We start from the raw sequence: 8,801 nt of genomic DNA, 5'->3' as shown, positions 1-8,801 counted from the left end.
TTTATTTTTTTTAGAAACAACAAAGAATGGCTGAGAAGGACAGACAGAGATGAATGCAGTGACAGGAGTCAGGAATTCCTGCATTCTCCATCTGACTCTGATCTCTGGGGTCTTTAGTGTGTGACTTGGTTCTCACTCCTTGGTGCCCCTCTCCTTAAAACAGCAATTTTAAATTTAAGTGAAAGCCACACAAGGTAAATCATTAGGTGTTGAGGAGGAATTCATTAGCAGATTCTTGGAAGGTGGCCTTATAATCAGGTTGTGGGGTGGTTGATTTAGCTCAGGAAAGACAGTTAAATAGCCACAAGAAAGGCTATACAGCTCATAACTTGTGCACTTTTCTTGCCAGGGCTGCAAACCTCTGGGTTCAAAAAGGTCTGAGGGCTGCTAAGGCAAGAACTTGTGCAAGCACCAAGGCTCCACGAGTCTGACACTGGAATGAAGAAATATGTCACTGCTGCCGAATCCCCTTTTGTGAATCACTAAAGCTGCTGAGAACAGAACAACTGGAGGCCGAAGATTTCCTCAGACATCCCTTGGGGTCATGCACGGTGGGGTAAAGCTGATCCCTCATGAATGCTGACAGTATTTAAATCCAGTAGGTGCTCCGGGCCAAATATTTAAACTGCGAACAAGGGTTCCGACCACAGAGCAGACATTTAAAAAAATGCATGATGACTTATGATAGACTGTTCTCCTACAACAGAGTGCGACATTGCAGCTGGGGCTCCTGGGACTGTGGAGCAACCCAACCCCAGGCTGTACGGGAAGGGTGAAGGAGGTATAAGCTGAAAGATGCCACTTTCAGAACTCTTGTGGAGGCAGGGAGCTGAGCTGTAACTTTTCCAGTTTCCTGAACTGGAGGCAATTGCCCTTGAGGTAATTGGTTCTGCCATGGTCTTGCTCCACAGCTGCCTGCACTGTCACCCTCTCAGTGAGCTATAAACATCAGAACACACCTTTCTTTACACAGAAAACTTCTCCTGGGAGTTTACTTTAAAAAAATCCTTAAGATATCTCTTATCCTTGCCTCATCTGTTCTCATCTTATAGCACCTCTGTTCCTTCCCACTCTCTCTGTCTTTCCCTTCCTAAAACTGATCCAGCTCAGAAAATGATGAATTTCCCAATACCAGTTTCCCCTAACTTTTCTCCTTTTCTCTTCATTGGCTGGGAACATCCTATTTCAAAAAAATTCTACCCTATTTTTGCTGACGTAAGTCATCTCCAAGTGTTCAGGAACAAAGTATCCTGTGTACCCCATCCTCACATCCCACCCGTGAAGGGTGCAACCACAGCTCCATGCCATTCCCACAAAGGACCGACATGTTCCAAACCACAAAAACAATTTGGCCAGGCAAGGCAGACAACCTAGCAAGGAAGACACCGTGCCCTTTTTTTGCAGGTCCCATCCAGGCTCCTTGCTTGGAGCCTGCAGAAGGCTCCCTAGCCCTTCCTACCTCGCCTGCAGATGTCAGCTGCTGCCGATACAGGAGGAGAGATTTCCTCCTCTATGCCTTGCCATTAATCTCTTCTGGAAGCTGTGGCTGCTGCTGCTGCTAACTTTGGTGAACCCAGGAGCAACAACAGCTGTTCCTTCAATGAACCTTCTCACCATCAAAGGAGTCTGGGAATCTGTTCCCAATTGTGGACTGGAAGAGGCTGTGCTCAACAACTTCACCACTCCCATATTTTTTGCTCCCTTTTAGAAGAAGGAGGTATCAAATAACTTTCCATTTTAAACCGTCAGGAAAATTACATATCCTCTGCTTCAAGCGTATGACCCTGGAAATCACAGGGCAGGAGGCCTCAGGGTTGTGGCTGTCCAAATGTAAATTACTCCCTGCCTGACTCTATGGTGCTATCACAGTTTTGGAGCTGCTGGATGTGGCACATGGCAACACCAGCACCCCAACGCCCCTGCAACCAAAGACCTTCCAGAAGCCCTAGGGCACTTAAATTCCAGTTTGTGTGAAGCTGTCCTGAAGCACAGCTGGGCAAGCACAGGCACACTCTAAATAAAGGAAATTTGAATTGGAAATACTTAAATGTTTCACATTTAGGCAAATCAGGACCTTTTTTTTTGATGCTGGTTCCTCAGGAGAACACTCCGGCTAACTTCAGCTCAGCTGCTGCACATGCACTCTGCAAGGTTGTGAGTGTTGGAAAATCACAGAATGGAATCACAATCCTGGAACGGTTTGGATTGGAAAATAAATTAAAGTTCTACTCACTCCAACCCCCTTGCCATGGGCAGGGACATTTTCTACTACCCCAGGCTGCTCAGATCTGACCATGAGATTCATCTCATCAGTCATGGAAATAATTCATTGTTGCTTACATCACCTTCTCTTATTTATCCATGCTAAAGTATGGTTTCCAGTTGTGGGTTTTTTTAATCCTGTTGTTTTTCTTGTAGGTTGTATCCCTGGGTGTATTGCCTGGGCCTGAAGCACACTAAAACATATTATCCCTTCACTGAAAACAAGAGAAACAACTCTGTTCCATGAGTACGACAGATATGGCTGAGGTTCTGCCACAATTCACTCCATTAACCTTTTGAGAAAAATTCTTTAAGTTATTTTATTCCTGTATTTCTGTTCAGCTGAAATATCACATTCGGCAATGTCATAACATAACTACCAAAGCAACCAAATGCCTCTGTGGAAATATCCAGGGCCTGATCCTGGAGTTCCTTAATGTGCAGTGACACATTCTGTCCTTACAGATGGCTCCAATACTCTTCAGAAACAACACATTGGTTTTTTTTTTTTTTTCCCCTAAGAATAATGAGTTGAAGTTTTTCTCCTGTGCCGAGGAAGTCACAACTACAACCCAAAACTTGTTTAGGCAAGCCGTAGAAAAATGAGGTTGGAACTACAGACAGAATAAATAGAACAAAAGTGAAATGACAGACAATCTGTTTCAGTGGATTTCCCATACTACTTGTTTACTTTTTTCCCAAGTTATATGCTCTTGCTGGTTCAAATATCCGTGGAAGTGGAGCACTTGCAGCTGAGCCCTAATAATACTGTATAATGCAACTGTAGAAGGCTGGAGATCTGGAGCTCTGGTTATGTTTGACAATGTGTTACAGGTCACTTAGGTAGTGAACTTCAGATCTGGGCTTAAAAACACTGAATTGCTCATTTTGCTTTTTGTATTGATATTTGCAAGACACTTCTCCCTGGCTTCATTTTCCTAAAGGAGGTAAAGAATAATGCCCCCAAGTCTCTTTATTCTCTGCCATCATTTCCTTCCTAATCCAAACATTCCATAAGGGTTAATTTGAATGAGATGGAATTTTTATAACTATCTTGTTCATTTTTTAATTCATTTTTATACAGCCATGAGCATGGGCTTATCCTACTGTTGCTGAAACGGAAGCTCAAGGTCTGTTAATATAACAACCCTGTTTGGCAGAAAAACAAGCTCAAGGAAATTTTGCAGTTTAGGAAGTTCAGGAGATTTGAATTTTTTTGGTATGTCTGGATTTTCACTAATGCTGGCCTGAAATTCCACTTTTACCAAAGATGGATCTCTTTCCAGTATGTTTTCCTTGTCATTTTGGAAGTGCAGATGCATTTGCTAAATGAACACATGTTAATGTTGTGTGGGAGAAGGAGATCAAAACTAACATAGGACTGAAAAGTGAGACTGAGGCAAGAAATCTGTTAGATTTTTTTAAAATTCTGATTTTTTAATCCCTTAGGGTGTTTTTTTTTTCCTTCTGTTAGAACTTATTGAAACAGACTTTTTTTTTTAATCATAGCTCTTCAGGCAGCATCCTGCTCCTAAAATTTACTTCAACCATTTGCCGTTAAAAACAGCTTAGCTGAAACATCTTTCAAAAACATATCTTTTGAGTCTTCTCACTCAACAGAAGTCAGTTCTGAATTATTACTCTTTTCCTTCTGGGAAGATATTGTGGTCTTCAAAGAAAGCTGGGTTCCAGAGCATGAAAACAGTCTTCTTCTTTGTAGCTCTGCTATTTGTAGGGCGTAGTATGTGCACGTATTCAGGGTTCACCCTTTTATCCTGATTTTTCTATACCATGTCAGAAAACCCCCCATGTTTTCTTTCTCATTATCTCAGTCTTTCCTTCTTTCCTCCCTTCCTCCCTTCCTCCCTTCCTCCCTTCCTCCCTTCCTCCCTTCCTCCCTTCCTCCCTTCCTCCCTTCCTTCCTTCCTTCCTTCCTTCCTTCCTTCCTTCCTTCCTTCCTTCCTTCCTTCCTTCCTTCCTTCCTTCCTTCCTTCCTTCCTTCCTTCCTTCCTTCCTTCCTTCCTTCCTTCCTTCCTTCCTTCCTTCCTTCCTTCCTTCCTTCCTTCCTTCCTTCCTTCCTTCCTTCCTTCCTTCCTTCCTTCCTTCCTTCCTTCCTTCCTTCCTTCCTTCCTTCCTTCCTTCCTTCCTTCCTTCCTTCCTTCCTCTCTTCCTTCCTCTCTTCCTCCCTCCCTCCTTCTCCTTCTCCTTCTCCTTCTCCTTCTCCTTCTCCTTCTCCTTCCCTCTCCTTCTCCTTCTCCTCCTTCTCTCTTTTTTCTATTTTTCTCCTTGTCTTTTTGCTTCCCTTCCCATTCATCTCTCAGTCTATCCCTGTCTCTCCTTTTCTCTCTCCCCTTTCTCTTGTTCTTCCTTTTTCCCCCTCTTTCTTTCATCTATTTACATACATAAAAGGTCACAGAAAAAAAAAAAAAAAAAAAAAAAAAAAAAAGGGAAACTCAAAGCACACTTACATTCACCACCACCCCGCCCCTTCCCCCCCGCCCCCCAACCCTCCCAAATTATAGCACAACACAGCTGAAACTTGAACCTGGTTAGAGAGAATATATAAACTTTGCAAGTCTAATAAGAAACAGATTTTGAGGGCTTTGTACTTAACAACTACTAGGAAATTGAATATAAGAAATATTTAGGAACAACATGAAGATTTCAAAAGTAATATTAACTTGATCACATTAAAAAACTATTGTGTCATATATTATAATAAAAGTTATGTTTATTAGTCAGGATTTAAATTAAATATGCATTCTAAGGCTGGCAGCACAGTATCTTTACTGACTTTTCCTGTATTATATTACTTCATTACTTGATTCAACTTCAGTTGGCTACTAATCATAATCTTAAAAGCCCTAGATTGATTGTCTATCTCCAGTGTAATGAACTCAGAGTAAAATTGTATGAAACTGAAGCAAACCAAGCAAACTACAGTGTGAGAACACTAACTTTTCTATTTCCTTTTCAATGCAGAGCTTACTTTGCCTCGTGAGCTTCACCACACATTTTTCCTTTCACAAGTTTTGAAAAATTCCTCGGTTTTACCAGTAGCTCAGAAAAACAGTTCTGGTACAGAGCATTTTTCAAAGAAAGGGATCAGGTGACTGAACATGCTCTGAGTGTGGAGAATTCAATACCCTGGTTTCAACACCCTCATAGTTTTAGGGTGGATGAGGGAGAGCCTGGGGTCTCTTGCATCATTGCCACATTGAGAAGTGAAGCAGAAGTAACTGCACAGTCATTACTCTGCAGAAAGAAAGCAGAAGATAATTCTTGTTCTGTTCCTGGACAGGAAAATGAGACTCTATGAGGAGGATCAAACCCAGCCCCTCTCACTGCCATCCACACTGGAAATCCCCACCCTGAGCAATATATCCCCAGTCACTCTTTCCATGAGTGAACAAGATGATGGCAGCTGCATCAAAGACCACAAAAATAAGGTGACATCGCAAAAAGCAAGAGAAGCTCATCTGATTTTCCATATGCAGTGGGAATGGTATTTTATTTTATTTACTCAGACTGATTCCTCCTAAGAGTTTCTTTACAATCAACATCTTTCCTTTATGTCTCTATCATTTTTGATCCAATCCTGCAAGGTGCCAGCCAACAGCCAGCAGTGCTCAGCAGTCCCACACAGGGAGGGAAGTCCTGTACAGAGTTCAACTGTTGGTCTGTTCATTTCAGCCAGTGCTGATTTAGCAAGGTAAGCCTGTGCTGGAGGCAATGTCAAGCTTTTTAATCTTAAAATGCTTGATTTCTTAGACACAGGAAGAACTGCTGTTTGAAGCTGATCCAAGGAGGGGGAGGAGAGACCTGGCAGATGTCAATTTGAGCCCTGGTAAAAACAAACTCCTCCAAGCAATCTGCTTCATCAAGCTAACAGTTACTCAGTCTGATCCTGCAGGGCCTTGTGTTTTATTTCTGTTTGGGTCTTCCTGAGATAAGGTTCTAAAAGGAAAAAGAAAGAGAAAAACCACAACAGTGAAAAGCAAAACACACATAGTCAACTGTCTACAAATTTCTGGCACAATCAAGGCTGCAGTGAAAATAAGTGATCCACTGACATTAACTCCAAGAATGGTGTCTCAAAATTACTGTGAGCTATGACTGGTGTTAAGCTGATAGACAGTACTCCACACACCCCAGAAAGCCCAGTTTTGGGCTCAGTGGTTGCAGCTGCAGAAGGAACTAGAGGGCCATTGACCAACAGTGACACTTCAATAAAAATAAATTTGTCAAAATAAATAGAACCAACAAATGCAGTATGGCTGTGATCTGCACATGGATCCCTGAAATGACTCCACCAACATGGCTGATTTTTGTTCTGTTGGGTGGAAAACAGTCTTTTAATGTTGGGTGCTATTAGAGAGTCCAGTCTTGGAGAGCATGGGGAAAATACCACAAAAAAACCAAAAACCAACCAACCAAACAAACACCCCCCCCCCCCCCCAAACAAAACAAAAAACCACACATAACCACCACCACAACACCTTCCCCCCTCCCCCCCCCCCACAACCCCAAACCCCATTTAAATGCAAAATCTTAACTCCACAAAATCACATGGGAATTTTAACTCATAGCATCCTATCCAGAAATTTGGTGTAACATACAGCACAGGGTGTTATCAGGTCCTTCTGCAGGGAGGGAACAAAGAATTACATTTAAAAAACCCCACCAATATTAAAATGCTGCCTCTTTCTTCCAGACACAAGATGGGCAAGTTCATATTTTCACTTCTGATGGTAGAAGAACTGTGGTTCTCTCTACTACATCAAACACAAAGCCTCTGCTGGGATTTTTCTCTAGGTGATGGCATAACCCAACCACATTTAGTCCTTCACGGAAGAGATGTCCTAAAGAATTTTCACAAAGTTTTAATACTTTTAAGAGTGAGAAACTAAGAGTGACACATGGGTCTACTGGTATGAAATAACATTCAAATGCTTGTTAAGCTATTTCATGTAATTACTTCCACTGGCCTTTAAATGATACCTACACAGCACAAGGCAAGATGCAAAGATTAAAATCTGTAACTTGACTTGGCACAGGTAAGATCTGTGGTGAAATCAGATTCAGAATGTGTTTGCAGCTCCACACAAGGTTTTCTACTCCCAGATTTGATTTTGATGTTCTGTAGGGAACAGACATCTGGAGTCTTTCAAAGACTCTTTTAAAATTATTATTAATTCTGGCATATTATTGAGAAATTGACCTTGTGGCTATTGAGTTATGGATTTCCCTCATATCTAGGTCAAAACTGGCATCAGTGTGTTTGTCTCAAACTAGTCCTTGAAAGCTACAGCAAAATCCATTAAATTATTAGACACTGAAAAAGGATATGAAGAGCAAAGTCTGACACAGTGGCAGGGGCAGGGAGAGTGGGACACAATGAGCTAATTCACAGGCCTCATGTGCATGGATCCAAATTCTTACCAAAAACATTTATGTTGTGGATTTTGAAATAAAGCATTCTCTGTTTTGTGGCATAATAAATTGGGTGGCACAGAAACACTCAACAAACTTGACAGATAAGTTAACGCTCCTTCACAGCAACATCCATCTCATGCAGAGCTTGAATTTTTGGACAAAGAAAATACCACTGAAAGTGAAAGGGAAAGTAAATCTCACTCCACCATCCTGCTTTTAAAGCTGGCACCCCTCAGTCACACCATTCACTGTCCCCCTCTGGTGTAAGGAGGTGGAGGAGGGAAGGAAAACCCTGTGGAAAAAGCACTTTATGGAGTGTGTTTTTCTCATGTCTTCCACAAAAAGACAGCACCCTTTATAACTAAAAAATCTTTGTGATTGTTGGCACCAAGTGTCCATCCAGTGGCAAAACTGTGAAAAATAACCACAAGGGTAACAAACAAACAAACAACAAGCACGTAGGGAAAACAAGGAAATAAAGCTACAGCATTGTGCTGCAGATGTGTAGATAAAAGACCCCCCACAGCACCTGAATTTTAACTCACCTCACCTAGAAATGCACAGCAGCGCTGCAATTCTTTTACACACTGGAAACAAAGTTTCTTGAGATTACTTCTACCCACTGACAGAGAGTGCAATCTATTTGTGTTTTTTGATCTTATACATTAAAACAAAATAAAAATTTACTGGTTTCTGAACATGCAGAACTGGTGCTAAGGTTAAGCTAATGCTGTAGCTCTTACAGTCCAAGAATACATTTCTTACTTGTACTCAAGCCAACTTCATTCACTTATATTTTCTCTAAAGCCACAGCCTTTTGAAGATGTTGCACTTGGACTTCCTTCCTGCCAAGTTTCTAAATTACAATGTGCTATGTCCATGAAGAAGATTTATTAGAACAAGGTGCCAGAATGTTTCTCCTGCCCCACATCAGTCCAGGGTAGAAGCAGCACTTGAAAAGGCACTGTCAATTCATTTTGTTACTCAAATATATAAAGATTTTTGTCCTCTCCTCTCCCAAAATAGGTTGTAAAAACATTGAAAATAACTTCAAAGAAAATGTTTACTGGCGTCTCAGACCTCCTGGCACACTTCCACTCCAA

The sequence above is a fragment of the Hirundo rustica genome, chromosome Z (assembly GCF_015227805.2).
Source record: "Hirundo rustica isolate bHirRus1 chromosome Z, bHirRus1.pri.v3, whole genome shotgun sequence".
NCBI classification, from domain to species: domain Eukaryota; kingdom Metazoa; phylum Chordata; class Aves; order Passeriformes; family Hirundinidae; genus Hirundo; species Hirundo rustica.
This window is presented reverse-complemented; position numbering follows the sequence as displayed.